This window comes from Meles meles, chromosome 6 (genome assembly GCF_922984935.1).
Source record: "Meles meles chromosome 6, mMelMel3.1 paternal haplotype, whole genome shotgun sequence".
NCBI classification, from domain to species: Eukaryota; Metazoa; Chordata; class Mammalia; order Carnivora; family Mustelidae; genus Meles; species Meles meles.
This window is the reverse complement of record NC_060071.1, coordinates 106,135,860-106,154,690: the sequence shown is the minus strand read 5'-3', so window position 1 is coordinate 106,154,690 and position 18,831 is coordinate 106,135,860. Positions and strand designations below refer to the sequence as shown.

The 18,831-nt window shown below is 36.2% G+C and overlaps 1 long non-coding RNA gene across 1 annotated transcript in view; it reads left to right on the top strand.

Moving 5' to 3' along the window:
- Positions 1-5,028: 5,028 nt before the first annotated feature.
- LOC123943274 overlaps positions 5,029-18,831 on the top strand; it is a 32,456-nt gene continuing 18,653 nt past the window's right edge. The window contains exons 1-2 of the long non-coding RNA XR_006818606.1: positions 5,029-5,151; positions 17,089-17,192. This is a non-coding gene — a long non-coding RNA (uncharacterized LOC123943274). The remainder of the gene's footprint in view (positions 5,152-17,088; positions 17,193-18,831) is intronic.

Here is an 18,831-nt window from a genome sequence, read left to right as displayed (position 1 = left end):
CCTCTTTTATGATATAGATATACACTTATATATATAGAAATCTTCTGAAAGAATATATAAACTGTCCACAAGGTTACCTCAGGGGAGTAAGAAAAATATATTGTCTCAAAAAGAAATTTCAAAAGTATTTTATGCTGTTTCCATAACCTACAACTAGAATAGTCAAAGGGAAGACAATTTGGCTGGCATGGACATTGTAGTTTCTGACCGAAATAAGTGTTTTAGATGATCAAGCTTATTATAAAATACAAAACTGATTCAGGTTTTTTGTAAAAAAGCATTTCAAACAATATGGACATTTATATATGACAAAAGAAAATTTGTTCTTTTCTCCATTACCCACCTAAATCCCTCCTCAAGAGGGAGGGGACTTTCTACTTTTCATGTTGTACCTCTCTGTCCTGTTTTGTTTGTTTTTACTCTGAGCATGTAAAGCTTTCATATAGAATGGTCATATATCACTCCTCTAGGATCTTACTAAGACCTATTGGACCAGAAAGTTTGGGGATAGAGACTAGATGTTTATATTTTAAAATAATATGTTAATAAAAAATTAAAAATTAAAAAACAAAAAAAATAACTTACATGATTCTGATATACATTCTTTGTTAAAAACCACTGCTAGCTACAATCACTTTTCATGTCCTAAAGGCCAACATTACTTCAAATAAAATGTAAAGATTTCCATCATGGAGGGGTTCCCATCTCTAAGAATTTAGGTAGCTTTATAAGCATGAATAGATAGAAACTTTCAAAAAAAGGGCCTATCCCTGTTGCATTCTAGAGTTCGTGGTTGAATTGACCATACTTAGTAGGAAGAGAATCATGATTTCACACTAGGAAGGGATAGTAACTCTGTGATTTACACATCTCTCTCCGTCCACTGCAGAGTCTGCTGCAGGCTTGCTAGTCAGCCTTCAAGCTTGTTCTTAGCCTTCTCCTAGCTTAGGATCCCTTTTATTAGAACTCATCATTCCGGATAGCTGCCTCCTACCCCAGTGTGCAATGTCAAATGAAATCTATCATAGTGGCCTTCTGTTTGTGATCTTTCTAGCACTATGTCCCCACTTTTTCAGTATATATTCTTTCCTACAAGCAACCCATCCCATATGGATTTCATAGGCCTGACTATACTGCCTACTCCAGCTATAGAAGTGGAAACATCACCTACACAGCTTCCATAAATCAGAGAACCCATCTCATAGGCCATACTGATTGGTACAGGGATGGGTGGGTACATGATCAAGTCAGATCAGTAAATTATTCTTTCCTGGAACTTTCTCCTGGAGTTATTTTGCAAACAAAACAAAACATGTTTCTCTCTCTTGGTTATTAAGCTTATATAGATTTTTAGTCTTGAGCTTTCAGCCATCATCTTGTTGGTGATCTGGAAAGAACTGGTTGAAGAACTCCCCATCAGAGAAGGAAGTGAGACAGAGTCCTGATATTGTCATTTATAATCCTTGACCAAGGTATAACTGAAACCAGATGGATCTTCTGAACCTTCTATTTATGAGGGTTAATAAATTCCCTTAATTTGCCTACATTTATTTGAGTTAGGTTAATGCCACCTGCAATAAAGAATCTTCATTAATATGCCTGTTCTCCTTCCTTAGGCCTGGGTGTGAAAATCTGTGCTTGAGCTTCTTTTCATCTCTGTATCCTTTATTTCTATTTGTGAGCCTTTCTTCATGTTGATTTAGCTCTTGTATTTGAGGATGGGACACTCAAAACCCAGAAGGGGTAGAGGATGGTGGTTTGCTGTTGTTATTGTCATTATTAAGGTGAAAACAAGAAATACTTTTTTTTTTTAAGATTTTATTTATATAGGGATGCCTGGGTGGCTCAGTGGGGTAAGCCTCTGCCTTCGGCTCAGGTTATGATCTCAGGGTCCTGGGATTGAGCCCCGCATTGGGCTCTCTGCTCGGCGGGGAGCCTGTTTCCTCCCTCTCTCTCTGCCTGCCTCTCTGCCTACTTGTGATCTCTGTCTGTCAAATAAAAAATAAAAAATAAAAAGATTTTGTTTATTTTTTGGCAGAGAGATAGAGAGAGATCACAGGCAGAGGGAGAAAGAGCAGAGCAGAGCAGCAGGCAGAGGGAGAGAGAGAAGCAGGCTCCCCCGCTGAGCAGGGAGCCCGATGAGGGGCTCGATTCCAGGATCCTGGAATCATGACCTGAGCCAAAGGCAGCTGCTTAACTGACTGAGCCACCCAGGTGCCCTGAAAACAAGCAATTCTGATTGTAAATCAGTTCTATTAGAATTAGAATCAGGGATGAATTAGAGTCTTTTTTTTTTTTTTTCTTTTTCTTTTTGATAGACAATGAGAACCATTGGCCAGCTCATTTATAGAACCACAGAATCTTAAAGGAGGAGGAGACCTGAGCCGTTCAATATTCTCATTTTACAAAAGAGGAAACAGACGCAGAAGGTCCAAGGTCGTAGAATCTAGTCTGTAATCCAGCTTTTTTGGGTGCACTGTGTTATGCTACCTTTGTTCTGGTTCTAAAATAGTCAAACTGGGTCACGAAATGACTAGATGTAATCTTCAAAATGTATGAGCATCATTACCAATCAGAACGTAAGCAGTTTCATCAAAATTCAGCATTTACAACTGCACTGCAACGCAGCAGAAAAAAAGTAGACCACATTAAACGTAACCTCATACTTGGCTAAACTGAAGTTTTTTCATCCATGATTCAAAGTCCAGATTTTTCCAGTCTTCCCAACTTGGTGTCTTTACTCTTTCAAATGTTGAGGAGAGTTTTTGAAAGTTTTCTCCCAGCCCTGCCATACTACCATACATTCAGATAGAATAGTGATTTCCTCTTTTTTGTGTGTGTATTTGATTTCCTCTTAAATTGATACTCTTAAAGAAAGGACTACATCAATAAACAACTTGTGGGGTTATTTTCAAGTAAATAATAGATTATTGGCAGTTCACAAAAAGTCTGTATTTATATCTAGAGATTTTTTCTTTTGTTAACTCCTTGCATTCCTGAGAGAGATATATGACCTACAGAGCAATGAATCATTTCATTCTAAATACATAGAATCATGGAATTTAGGGTGAGAGGGTTATTTAGAAACTGCTTAGTTCAACATTTATTGATGAGGAATCCAAGACCCAGGAAAATTATGACTGTATGCCACCATGGGCAGGGAGCTATTATGGGTCTTTCCATAATGTCAACTGATACTAACTTTTTCTTATAAATCTGAATTTTCACGAAAATTTTGAAGCTTGATGACAAGTAACAAAATGTATCAAAATATAATTTTTAGTCTTAGTATCAATTTGAATACTTAAATAACATGAAAGTAGTATTTGAGTGCTTAATTAAGCTAACATGTATTTTCTTATTTTTCTACTTTCCATCCCAACCACACTCCAAAAAGCAACAATAATTATTCCAAAAACATTTTTACCTTATTTAATACTCTACAATCTGATGTTAGAGAAATAGAATCAACATACATTCTCATAAAATACTTTGTGTCATATGCACTTAACCTTAAAAGGTTGTGTATGTATACTAAAGCATTTGGTCCATGGTCTAATAGTCCCCAATATTGACATACGCAGAATTCCAAAAGTCTGAGCACCTCTGCAGAATCTTTGAAGACCTGAAGACCTCTTCAGGTCCAATTGATGAAATTAAGCACATCAAACACACGAAAAGCTTGCAGCAAAGATGTAGCAAGCACACTGGGTCACCAAGCCTCAGAAGCAAAGACTGAAAAAGGACCTCCCCCTGCTCTGCTTTGCAAGGAAAGGCGGCTCTTGAATGGGAGAAAAACAATTAGAAAATGCAGTATCATAATCCAAGAAAAGCCAAAGAGGGGAAACAGATGTCTTTTACCTAATTCTGTATTTTCTATTCTGTCAGGTGAGAAAGAAAGACTTGTGGGAATTTGCAAGCCTTATGTGGCCCAATGTTACTGTCTTCCAAACCACAGAGAGGTGAGTCTCAGACACAATGGTCAGTAGAGTTGCCCCAAAAGCTTCTAGCTGCTGCCAGCCAGGGCCTAGAGTTCTTTTTTTTAAAGAAGTTGCTTTTTTATTTTTAAGGAAACTTACATAAAGAGCGCAGAAAGTGTGTGAAATTATAAAGTTTTTTCTTTGAACAGTATCAGTTCCTCATCATATTTACTCTGCTCTGAATTTTGCTAGCCATTAGGATGACAAAAATGAAATCCCACTTCTTTAACATTTATTTTAAAGGGCAAATATCATAAGAGTGCAATTATAGATACAGAAATGTGTTCGTTGTAGCATTTATTACAACAGCAAAACATCGGCAGCAATCTGAACAACCATCACTATGGAATTTGCTAAGTTATGTTGTATCAACACAGAAAAAAAGTTACACTAAAAAAAGTATTCTATGGAAATTTTTATTGTTTCTGTTCTAATTTTTAATTGGATGAGATGGTATAGGTAAGAAACTCCAAAATATGTGCTTTCAGAAAGCAATTTTACTGGGGAAGGAGTTAATCATGAAATGCTTTCTTTCTTTCTTATTTAAACTCCTTCTGAGTAAAGAAATTCTATGTTGTAACAAGACCAGCCAGGGTTCCCATATGAGAGATTGTTTCTCTAATATTTCTAAGACTGACCAACCTAAATCATCGAGTTAAGGAGTGCCCCAGCTGGACGTAATTATTCTGTGTAGATGGGGTCCTGGTAGATTGAATTATTCTGGACATCTACCAGGGCACCTGGCTGGTGACTGTATATTACGGGATACTTTGTTCAGGACATTGAAAGCAACAGGCATTAGTTTAGAAAAAAAGAAGAACCTAAATATAGGTTTACTTAGAGCTATCTTTGTCCGTATGTCAATTGTTAAAACATGCATTAATACACATGAGGCTTTCTTTCTTTCTTTTTTTTTTTTTAAAGATTTTATTTATTTATTTGGCAGAGAGAGATCACAAGTTGGCAGAGAGGCAGGCAGAGAGAGAGAGAGGGAAGCAGGCTCCCTGCTGAGCAGAGAGCTCGACGTGGGACTCGATCCCAGGACCCTGAGATCATGACCTGAGCTGAAGGCAGCGGCTTAACCCACTGAGCCACCCAGGCACCCAGAGGCTTTCTTAAATCATAGGTAGTCTACAAATGACAACAAACTAATCAAATCTTGACTGGAGAGGTGAAGTCTCACTTAGATTCTGGTCCCTTTGGTTTGTTTTCTTTCTGTCTCCAGCATTTGCTGTCTGTTTCTTAAGGCTTTGTCCTTGGTTCTCACTTTCTGGCTGCAGGATTTCTCATACTCTTTCTGTATTTTCTCAAGATCCTATTGTTATGGAACAAGGACCTTGCACTCTCCCCTATGGAAAGGTTATATGCTGCTGCCCCATCATGATTTCACTATTCTTTTTTGACCTCTGTAATTTGTGCATCACTTTATTCTGCGTGAGTGTGGTAACTCATCATTCACTTATTTATTCATCAAATATTTACGGAATGCCTACTTTGTACCACATCCTATTGTACAAATAATAAGATTTGGTTTGTACTCTTTGGCCATAAAACAAATCTCATAAGTTACAGAGCCTTGAAAACAAAACTAGTCGGAATATGTTTTCTAAAAACAAAAACGGCAAAAAGCTATCTAAAAAATTCTCAAATTCTTGTACTGGACAATGTATTTCTAAATAATTTATGGATCAAAAATCAGTTACAATGGAAATTAGAAAATACTTTAAACTGAATGATAATGAAGATATTTCAGATTAAGAGGAAACCATTAAAGCACTGGACAGAGGGAAATTTATACTTTTAAGTGTTTATGTTAGAAAAGGAGAACGACTTAAAGTCAATAATCCTTGCTTCCACATTAAGATAACAGAAAAAGAAGAGAATTTTAACCAAAACTAAGTAGAAAAATTAAACGAACAAAGAATGGAAATCAACACAAAATGGACAGACAAGAGAGAAAAGTAACAAAAGTAAAATATTTGTTCTTTGAAAAGATTAATAAAATATGGTTAAGGCAATCAGAAAACACAAGCCACTGTTGTGTAAATGAAAGGGAGGTCATCATTACAGATCCTAGAAGTATTAAAAGGATAGTAAAGGACTCTTGTGAATAATTTTATGCAAATAACGTCAAGAACATAAGGGAACAGGAAATCAAATCAATACCTCATTCTTGGAAATATTGCAAAGGTATTTGACTTCATCACAAACTTGAAAGATACAGGAGTGGTGACTCCTTCTATCCCTATGTAACTGTCCCAAATGAGCGGTGAAGACAGCAACTCTGTTTGGAGAATGTCATTGGATTCTTGAGGAATTAATTAGGTAGAAACTCCAGTCAGCTGCTATCCTAGAGGCGGGCTCTATCTAGTTTGTTATAGAACTGCTGATCATAAATTGGGTGTTACCTTATCTATCAAGCTATAAGATTGAGTGTGCATAGAGGCGCTTCTTCAACAGTAAGAGGGACCCATGAGACTGAGCTCTAACAGACCTAAAAGTACTGGTAAGCTGTGTGAATGTATGGTGTCCATTTTCAGTATCCTCATCTTTGATGTATAACCATATCTCCTTCAACCCAATGATAGAGCTTCATGGTGGGAAAAGTAGCATATGACCATTTAAATAAGGAAACAAAACATTCAACCTGATTTATGGATGATGATTCTGCACTATATGCAGACTGCTATACTATACAACCTCAGTTGTGTGTGTTGGTAATGATGAATTGACAATGATGACAAGTGACGGTGATGAAGAGAATTTCTCCCTCTGGGCAGAATTTTAAGTGGTACATCTTTTTGTTCACATTTCTTGGAAACAAGGATGTCCTATGTTATGAGTCTAAATTGATAATCAGGGGCCAATAATTGGAGACTAGAAAAAAATAATACTGCAGGATTGGCAATACGAAGGTCTAGACGCAGAGTAAGTGGATGGAAACTTTTGATATACCAAGAGCAGGTGGTAGGAGTGATCTTCCCCAGGTGCAAACAGTTTTTAGAACATAAATCAACAAAAGATTTTTTTGAGGGAGGAGTATTGTATCACTGACATTGTTTAGAATTGCCAGCACATGCTGCTAATAAAAAGAAGATTAATTTATAGTTGCTTTTCTTATTTTTTTTAAATTCTCTGCAAACAGTGCACCCCCTTATTACATGCACCTGGTGAGCCACTCCCATTGCCCTGTCTTTGACCCAGAGTGTTACCATATTTGCAAATATTTATGAATGCTGACTAAGGATCTTCACAACTAAGGACCTTCTCAATAATCAAATGGCTAAAGGATGGACCAGATGACCCGCTCCATGGAAGTCAATCAGCAGTCTCTTTATTTGGTCATTCTAGTGATTGCTTAATGAGTTCATGGAAAGTATGCCAGTAGGGATGGAAATTATGTATGGGATCGGGCCCCTACCTCTGAAGGGTGCCCAGTGCATCAACAACAGATATCAGCTCTGAGCCCTGCTGTATCACCATATCTCAGTATCACTAGCCAGCCACCTGGTGGCAGAATAATGATATGTGACTCCTATTGTTGGTGGGGCAGGAATGTATCATCACTGGAATAGACCATGTTAAATGAAATAGTCTTGCTTAAAACAGTTAACTTATAGAAGTAGGAAAGATATAAATGAACGAATGAGTGAATGAGTGAAACTGAACAGCATAATAGAGATGAAAATAAAAATCCTTTTAAACTGTAAAAACTACAAAAAGATTTTAGTAATAAAATCAAAAGGACATAAAAACGAAGACTTATGAAATAGACAAAAACTTTTGCTATTCCATTTATAGTTCAATAGAGAACATGAAATATATTTTATGTGAGAAAGACAACAAAATGGCAGAAAGGAAGGAATTAGGGGCATGTGGGTGGCTCAGATGCTTAAGCATCTGCCTTTGGCTCAGGTCATGGTCTCCAAGTCCTGGGATCAAGCCCCATGCCAGGCTCCTACCTCAGTAAGGAGTCTGCTTCTCCCTCTCCCTCTGCCTCTCCCCTTGTTTGTGCTCTCTCCCTCTCTTCCTCTCTTGCTCTTTCAAATGAGTAAATAAAATCTTTTAAAAAACAAGAAAGGAATTACTTGGGAATTCTACTTAAACAAAAAAGATATAAATAAGCTTGAAAATCTTGATGAAATGTACAATTTTCTAGGTAATTACAAATTCTAAAATTGACTAAAAGTGATGAAATATCTGAAATGGGCTAATAAAAGAATAAAATGGTTTTCAGTGAAATCACAAAAGGTAGAAAAAGTGTGGAAGACAAAGATAAGAATAAAAAACAAAGGCAACCCATTGAAAATAGTAACAAATAAGGATAGCTGTTAACACAACTGTTTCAGTAATCACTTTTCAAATGTGAATGGTCTAAATGCATCAGTTAAAGGACAGATTGGGGATGCCTGTCTGGCTCAGTCAGTGGAACACGTGAATCTTGTACTCAGAGTTGTGAGTTCAGCCTCATACTAGGTGTGGAGATTACTTAAAATAAAAATAAAAACAAAAACCTTAAAATAAAGATATTGCCAGAGTATATAAAAAAATAACCAAGTATGTATTGTCTATAATAAACTCACTTTAAATATAAAGACATGTATATATTAAAACTAAAGTGTTGGAGATATACTATGTTAATTCTACTCAAAAGAAAAGAGGAGTAACTATATGAATTTTAGACAGAGGAGAGTTAAGAGAAAGGAAAATTATCAGGAATAAAGAGAAGCATTATATAATGATGAAGAGGTCAATACTCCATTTAGACATAGCAATCCTTAATGTCTATGTGCATAACAGCACAGCATCAAAATACATGACGCAAAAATTGATAGAAATGCAAGGAGAAATAGATGAGTCCACTATGATAGAGACTTTAACACTTTTCCATCAGAAATGGATAGATTCAACAAGCAAAAAATCAGTAAGGACATAGCTGAACTCAGCAGCACCATCATTCAACTGGGTATAATTGAAACCTATAGACTAATTGATCCAATGATAGCAGATCAAACATTCTTTTCAAGCTTATATGGAACATTCACCAAGAGAGACCAAATTTGGAGTCAGAAATACAACTTAACAAGTATAAAGAATAGAAATCATGCAAAATCTGCTTTCAGACTTTACGAAATTGAATTAGAACTCAATAATAGAAATGTAGCTGGAAAATTTTAAAATATTTGGAGATTAAACAGGACAATTTTAAGTAATACATGAGTCAAAGAAGAAATCTCAAGAGAAATATAAAAATATTTTTAACTAAATTAAAATGAAAGTATAACTTACCAAAATTTGTAGAGTACAGTGAAAACAGCACTTATAAGGAAATTTATAGCATTAAATGCATATATTGGAAACAAGAAAAATCTAAAATTAATAATCTAAGTTTCCACCTTAGGCAATTAGAAAAAGAAGAGCAAAGTAAATCCAAAGTAAGCATAAGAAAAAAACTCAGGGGCACCTGGGTGGCTCAGTGGGTTAAAGCCTCTGCCTTCGGCTCAGGTCATGATCTCCGGGTCCTGGGATCGAGACCCCGCATCGCATCGGGCTGTCTGCTCAGCAGGGAGCCTGCTTCCTCCTCTCTCTCTCTGCCTGCCTCTCTGCCTACTCATGATCTCTCTGTCAAATAAATAAATAGATAAAATCTTTAAAAAAAGAAAAAAGAAAAAAACTCATAAGAATTAGAGCAGAAATTAATGAAATTAAAAATAAGAAGTCAATAGAGAAAATTAACAAAATCAAAAGCTAGTTCTTTGGAAAAACTGATACAATCAGTAAAAGCATAGCCAGCTAACTAAGAAAAAAAAGGAAGAAAACACAAATTGCTAATATCAGAATGAAAGAGGGGACATCATTCTAGGTACCATGAATGTTAAAAGGATAATAAATAAATATTACGAGCAACTTTATACCCATAAGCTTAATAACCTACATGAAATGGATCCACTCCTTGAAAGACACAATTTGCTAAACTTACTCAGGAAGAAATAGATAATAATAATAATAATTCTGTATCTATTAAAGAAATTAAATCAATAATTAATAACCTTCCAAAAGAGAGGGAACCCAGCCTAGATGAGTTCACTGGTAAATTCTATCAAACATCTAAGGAAGAAATTAGAATAATTCTCTACAATTTCTTCCAAAAGATAGAAGCTAGAGGGAATATTTCCTAATTTATTCTATGAGGCTGGCATTACCCTAATACCAAAACCAGACAAAGACATTTTAAGAAAACTGCAGATCAATATCTCTTATGAACACAGATGCAAAAATTCTCAACAAAATATTAGCATATCAAATCCAACAATGTATAAAAATAAATATACATTATAATGAAGTGGGATTTATTTCAGGTATGCAGGGTTGGTTCAACAATCAAAAATCAATTACTGTAATCCACATCAACAGTCTAAAAGAGAAAAAACATATGATGATCATATCAATAAATGCAGAAGCATTTGACAAAATCCAACACCCATTCTGTGACAAAAACTCTCAGCAAAGTAGGAGTAGAGGGGAACTTGTTCAGCTTAATGATGAACATCTACAAACAAACAAAATAAAACACTACAGCTAACATCATACTTAATCATATGAAACTCAAAGCTTTTCTGCTAAGATCAGGAACAAGGCAAAGATGTTCCCTCCCTCCATTGCTTTCAACACCATACCAGATTTCCTAGCTAATGCAGTAACACAGGAAAAGGAAATAAATGGTATACAGATAGGGAAGGAAGCTATAAACGATCTTTGTTTGCAGATGACATCATCTTCTATGTAGAAAACTCTATAGACTTTATCAAAAAACTCCTAGAACTGACAAGTGATTATAGAAGGGTTGTAGGATACAAGGTTAAAATACACAAGTCAATCACTTTCTTATATGCTAAAAATGAATAAGTGGAATTTGAAATAAAAAACATTATCATTTATATTAGCAGTCCCCAAAGCAAGATACTTAAGTATAAATCTTACCAAGTTTGTACAAGATCAACTTGTACAAAACTTTTTTGAAGAATACTATAAAACTCTGATGAAAGATACCAAAGCACTAAATAAATGAAGAGAGATTTCATATTCATGGTTTGGAAGACTCAATATTGTCAAGTTGTCAGTTTTTTCCAACTTTATCTATAGATTAATACAATCCTAATTGAGATTTCATCAACTTATTTTGTGGATATTGACAAACTGATCCTAAAGTTTATATGGAGAAGAAGAAGACCCAGAATAGCCAACCAAATATTAAAGGAGAAGAACAAAGAAGACGAATATTACCTGATTTCAGAACTTAATATGAAGCTCAAGACAGTGTGGCATTGGTAAAAGAACAGAAAAATAGATCAATGGAACAGAATAAAGACATCGGAATAGGTCCACATAAATGTAGTCAACTGATCTTTGACAAAGAGTGAAGACAATACAGTGGACCAGGAGAGCTGTGTGTGCACAACCAGTAAAAGTGAATGTAGGTATAGACATTATACCTTTCATAAGAGTTAACCGAAATGGATCATAGAACTAAATGTAAAACACAAAACTGTAAAACTCCTAGAAGATAATATTGGATAAAAATCTATGTAACTTTGAGTATGGCAATGACCTTTTAGATAAAAGACAAAGGGAATGATCTGTGAAGAAATAATTAAAAAGCTAGACTTTGTTGAAATTAAAAACTTATGCTCTGGTAAAGACAATGTCAACAGAAAGAGAAGACAAGACACAGGCTAGGAGAAAATGTCTGTAAAAGACACATCTGATAACAAATTGTTGTCCAAAATATATAAAGAACTCTTAAAATTCAGCAATGAGAAAATGAAAGACTCAATTTAAAAAATGAGTGAAAGAACTGAACAGACTATACTAAAGAAGACATACAGATGGCAAATAAGCACATAAAAATATGTTCCACATCATATGTCATTAGGGAATCGGAAATTAAAATAATAAGGGGGCACCTGGGAGGCTCATTAGGTTAAGCGTCTGCCTTCGGCTCATGTCATGATCCCAGGGTCCTGGGATCAAGACCCACTTAGGGCTTCCTGCTCAGGAGGAGTCTGCTTCTCCCTCTCCCTCTTCCTGTCATATTCCCGCTTGTGCTCGTGCTCGCTCTCGCTCTCAAATAAAATCTTAAAAAAAAAAAAAAAAAGATAATAATAAGATACCTATTAGAACGTCCAAAATCCAAAACTCAGACAACACCAAATGTTGATGAGAATGAGAAGCAAAGGGAACTCTGATTTATTGCTGGTGGGAATGCAAAGTGTTGCAGCCACTTTGGAAGACAGTTTGTCAATTTCTTACAAAACTAAGTTTACTCTTACCATACGATCCTGCAGTTGCACTCCTTGTTATTTACCCAAGTGAACCAAAAACTTCTGTTCACACGAAAACCTGCACAAAGGTGTTTATAACAGCTTTTTTCATAGTTGTCAAAACTTGGAAGCAAACAGGATGTCCTTCAGTAGGCGAAAGCACAAACTATGGTACATCCTGACACAAGACTATTACTCAGTGCTAAAAAAGAAAAAAGCCAATCTGCAAAGTTTATGTACTGTATGATTCCAACTATATGGTATTCTTGAAAAGGCAAAAGTAAAGAGGATAAAAAGATCCATGGTTGCAAGGGACTGGTGGGGAAAGTGGGGAGGGATGAATAGATGAAGCACATGGGATTTTTAAGGCAGTGAACATATTCTGTAGGAACCATAATTCTGAATACATGACATTATACATTTGCTCAAACCCACAGAATGTACAACATCAGGAGTGAACCCTAATGTAAACTATAGATTTTGAGTGGTAGTAATGTATCAAAGATGTAGGTCCATGAATTACAACAAATGTACCAGTGTGGAAAGGGATATTGCTAGTGGGAGAGGCTCTGCATGTGTTAGGATAGGAGATATATGGGAAATCTCTATACCTTCCACTCAGTTTTTTTTGTGAACATAAGACTGCTCTAAAAATAAAGTGTATTAGAAGTAGAAAAAGGGACAAAAATAATATATGATAAAATTATAGACCAATTTCATTTGTGAATACAAATATAAAAATCTTTCTAAAAATTTTACCAAGTAAAATCCAACAGTGTGTTACTATATCATAACCAATTGGGATTTACCATAGTAAAACAAGAAAATTTTGATATTGGGAAATATATTAATGTAATCCCCGATGTTATCAGTTTAAAGTAAAGAAGCTCAGATCTTTCAATAGAAGCTGAAAAAAGTCTTAGACAAAATTCAGTACCCATTTGCAATTAAAAAAATCTTTTAATCTAAGGAAAGGAAGAAATATCTTTAGTAAAGTATGAGTTATATTCAAGAACTGACAGGAAACTTCATGCTTAATAGTGAAATATTACCACGACAGTCAGAAATAAAACATAGTTACTATCTGCCTTAATATTTGTCAATGTATAAACAAGAAGAAGGAATAAAAGGAACAAATACAGGGAAAAAGAAGCAATAAAACTGACATTATTTCTAGTGAAACGATCATCTAACTCAAAATTTTAAGAAAGTAATCAGCATGAATTTTGTGGTGGCTGAGCATTACTAGCTTATTTGCACAGTAAAACCAATTCATGTATTTAAAAATGAATATTCAGTGTATTAGGGCAAGAAACTTTAAAATTTTAGTTCTCTCTAAACCTTTAATTTCAATTTACAAATCTTTTTTGTAAGTATTATTAAATAAGAACAATCACCTTCACTTCTTTTAAAAAATATTTGAGTAACTTACATTTTATAGACTAAATTATTTAAAAATTGGCTCTTTTAAAAAAAAGATTATTTATTTTAGAGAGAGTGAGAGAGAGCACGAGTGGGAGGGGCAGAGGAAGAGGGAGAGCAAATCTCAAGCAGGGTCCACCTCAAGAGCAGAGCCCAAGGTGAAGCTCCATCTCACGGCCATGAGATCAGGACTGGAGCAGAAACCAAGAGGCTGACGCTTACATGACTGCACTGCCCAGGTGCCCCCAAATTAGTTCTCTTTACACCTTCTACTCTCTTAAGGGAAACAAAATGTACTTATAACTTTGATGAATTTAATTTTCTTCATAACCTTAAACATGCCTATTGTAATAAGCAAAACCTAAGCATGTATACAACTTTTATAAATCTAATAAATTAAACCTGCAAGTGAGGCATAGTTCATATTATTTAATACTGTTTTACGGATTTGGTCAAATTCTCTTTCATATTTCAAAATAAATTGTTAATTCTTTTTTTTTTCTTTCTGTAGGCTGAGAAGGGGCAGAGGGAGAGGGAGAATCTAAAGCAGGCTCCACACCCAGCCAGGGGCCAGGCACAGGACTGGACATCACAATCCTGCGATCATGACCTGAGCCAAAATCAAGAGTCAGACATGTAACTGACTGAGCTGCCCAGGCGCCCCACAGTAAATCCCTAATTCTAAAGTCAGTTATTTAGCTACACATTTCAAATTGAAATCACAAGGCTAATCTGTCAGAAACCTCATGCCCGTTCAAAATCCAAGTCTACCCAAATTATTCTAAATATAACACAAAAGTATCAATAATTTAAGTTTTTCTTTGGACTATATTAAATTCTACACTTCCATGAGATTGGAAACACACTACCACTGCTATCAAACTGGGTTTTATCATCTCAAGTAAACACAGGTTAAGAGAAAGGAACCTGGGATCTGTATATCCAGTTTGATTCTCCCCTCATCTCTAATAGACACCTTGAGCACCTTTCACTGTTGCTATGACAACAGGGACTCCAAGTATAAACCCTTTAAGTTTCTCTTGGGTTCAAATTCATTTCTCTTGGGTTCAAATTACAAAATACCCAATTCTTCCATCTGATTAAAGTCCACAACCTCCTACTGAGGTTGCTGATAACTCTGTCCACCGAAACTCTTTACTACGTGCTTAAATTTTGTATTTATATCTTCTTTCTCCCTAGTTGGATATAAAATCTTAGAGCTATTTAAAGGACACATCAATATATTTCACACCTTTGTCTGTGATGTCAAAATATCAGTCATAGTAACAAAAGTTTCCAGAGAGGAGCAAAGAGAATTAACTAAAGGAATTTTAAAATTTTTTTATTTTTTATTTTTTTAAAGATTTTATTTATTTACTTGACAGAGAGACAGAGAAGGAACACAAGCAGGAAGAGTGGGGGAGTGAGAGAGGGAGAAGCAGGCTTCCCGCTGAGCAGGGAGCCTGATGTGGGGCTCCATCCCAGGGCCCTGGTTTCATGACCTGAGCCAAAGGCAGACACTAAACAACTGAGCCACCCTGGTGCCACAGGAATTCTTTCAATAAAATGGCTGGATATAAGATATTTGTAGTATCTCTACACCAGCAATTAGGAAATGTAATATCAAAAGTAACAAAAACTATAAAATATCAGAAATAAATCTATCAAGAAATGCATAAAACCTTATGTAAATAATACTTTAAAACCTTATTCAAGAACATAAAAGAAGACCTCAATAAATGAAGATGGAAATTATGTTTCTGGATAAGGAGGTTTAACACTATAAAACTGTCATACCAGTTGCAAATTAATAAATTCAAACTTTTATGTAATTTGAAAAGTGATTCTCAAAAATACCAGATTTTAAAAAATCAAATGAGGAAAAATGAGGTAGAACTTGACTTATCCAATATCAAAATTTCTATGAAACTATAGTAATTAAAGTAAAATATTAGCTCCTATATAAAGAGAACAACTGAACAGAATAGAAAATCTCCAAAGAGATGAGGAAATGAATTGGAATTTAGTTTATAACAAGAATGGTATTTTGGGGGGCGCCTGGGTGGCTCAGTGGGTTAAGTCTTTGCCTTCGGCTTAGGTCATGATCCCAGGGTCCTGGGATTGAGACCTGCATCGGGCTCTGTTCTCAGTGGGGAGGCTGCTTCCCTCTCTCTGCCTGCCTCTCTGCCTACTTGTGATCTCTGTCTGTTGAATAAATAAAAATCTTTTTAAAAAATGGTATTTTTAATTTTAACCAAAGAAGGAAGAATGAAATGGTGTTGGAACAATTTGGAAAAATAAGTATAGATATCTACTTCACACTACAATAATTCCAAATGAATTAAAATCTTCAACTTGGAAAAGCAAAATTACAAGAGTATTAGAAGGAAAGATGGAGAAATATTTCACTGGGGTAAGGTCTTCCTAAGCAACACACAGAACCTACAATCCAAGAAGGAAAAAAATACTGCTTTATTTCCCATAAAAATATAAAGTTTTCCTCAAAGATACCATTTAAAAAGTTAAATTCAAACACAAATAGACTGAGATAAAAATATTTGTCAAACATGTAATTAACAGTTAGTATCCACAAAATAAAAATGGGTCTCACAAATACAAAGAAAGATCAACAACCCAATTGAAAAATGGGGAAAGAATGTGAACAGATCATTAACTGCAGAGAAGTGCAAATGGTCCACAGACATAAAAAGATGGTGAGCCTTGCTCCTTATGGAGGAAATGCAAATATAAACAACACTGTGATGTCATTTTTTACTCAATGGATTGGGAAAAAATTGTAACTTGGTAATATCCAGCATCAGCAAGTTGGGGGGGAAGTAAATGCCATCAGACAGTCCTGGTAGAAATGTTAATGGATATCTTTCAGGCAGTATCTGTCTACATTGATGGATCTTTGACCCAACAAGGAGTCTATGTTAAAGAAATATTTGTGCCTGCAGAGATGTTAGAAAAAAGTCCTCTGTATCACTTTGATAAATTAAATACAATTTAAATATCCATCAGTAGAAATGTAGATGGATAAATTATGATATATCAGTACAAAACATGTTGTTCAGTCAAAACAAATATTATCGAATAACAAGTATATTGTGAATCCATTGAAAAAGCAAACAAACACCAAAATGTATATGAGTACATGCCCCTGTATTTATGCCATGTATAGAGAAAGGACTAGAAATTTACAGACCAAATTGCTGACTTTGGATCGTCTTTTGGGAGGGGAGATGGTATATTGGAGAAGAGAATTGTTTTTATAGGTATCTGGCTTCTTTAATTCAAAAAGCTTTTCAGCTGTCATACCTTTTGGCTAAATAATCCATATAACAACCTCCTTGTTTCTCTAGGACCTTCTCCTGGATTTATCTTGGAGCTCCATTAGCAGATGCTACAGACAAGTGGGATCTGAAAGGATACATAGCACTTGGAATTGTCTCCTCTTCATGGACAGGTTAGCTCTGGGGATCGTTGGGGCTCGGTTTATTGATTCATATATTCGTCATTCTTTCATTCTGGAAATAGTATGCTGATGAAGCTAGATTCATAGACAGTTAACATTTATGTAGCAGAACTAGCCCCACTTTCAAACTCTGGATTAAAATCTGGGCTGGGCTGGTTCACTGATCACTCCAGCGGAAAAAATTCCCTGTAGTCACGTGTGTCCATGATCATGGCCTCAACTGAGTAATTAATTGTCCAGTCCTGTGTAGTAATCAAAATCTGAATTTGTGTCATGTTAATTCACCTTTCTTGCCCTGTTTGAGTCCTGGAAGAGGGTTTGCTGTCCGTTTCTTATCCGCCTCGCATTTCTCCTCCTTTCCCCACTGACTATGCAGGACACCCAGTGGCGGGGAGATGGGGGACTTGGCACGTTCTTACTGGACTGTTGCTGTCCTAAGCTGACTTTGCCTTGTCTGGATCTTGTAAGTTCTTTTGTGGGTTCCTCAGAGAGTCCCCTGGGGGGCCTCTTCAAGTTCAACTCCTTTGAAGTGGGCAGTTTCCCTTCTTTGGCTGGTCACTCTGCAGGCTCCCCAATCGTTCGGCTTCCGCATTCTTCCACTTTCTTCTGAACTCTGGCAGAAGCTTATTGAGACAGGGCAAGGCTCCATTTTTAATGACACTGGGACGACATTCTTCTGTGGATTTCCCACATTCGGGGGGCTCTCATGGCACTGGCTTGCAGTTATTACTGTGCTGTACTGGCTGTTCTCCAGACTCTTGCTTTTTCTGTCTCATGACTTGAAAAAACACCCAGAAGACTCTCCAGATACTCCCTCTGGAGCCTCTCTCACTAGAACTAGGATGAGGAGCAGGTACTCCTCTCTCTCCCCCCTGGTGGCAGGAGCTCTAAGCAGTGAGAGCCACAGTCGGGAGTGGACCCCAGGAAGTCTTCTTCTCCAAAGCCCCACTTTAGGCACTTTCAAGGGATGGATCCCAAAGCCCAGTGAGTCAGACCCACGTGGTGGCCTTGTATCTGTCCTTTTACATCTGCGCTATGGGTGAACATACCCACAGCCAAGAAATTAGTTCTGAACATTTTCCTTAAGTGTTTACATCTTGGTCTGTACCTTCTGCTGGGATTTCTTTTCTGTTTCATCTTGGTGCCTCAGTAGAAAATTTCCAGTTAACATCCTGTTTCCATTTGTTTGCTTGTCTATTATAGACAAGAACCAGCATCTTCTTTGTAGCACACACTGAGCCTGGGAATCGTGAATACAAATGATAGTAACCGAGTTTCGGAGTGAGATGTACGTGGATTTCAATACTGGTTTCTCTGTCGTGCTAAGGTCTTAATCTTTCTAATTTTTATCAGCAGTGTGGTGATGGTTAATTTTATGTATAATTTGACTTAAGCCACAGCTGCCCAGACATTTGGTCAGATATTACTCTGAGCGTGTCTGTGAGGGTATTTCTACCTGAGATTAATATGTGAATTGATAGACAGTAAAGCAGGTTGCCCTCCTTTCCCCATGTTAATAATAATGGCAACATCAACCACTGCCCACTCCACATCAGTCACTGTGCCAGACACTGAGAGTGACGAACACTGATGAGCATCCCCCCTTCCATTGTGAGTTTACATTCAAGTG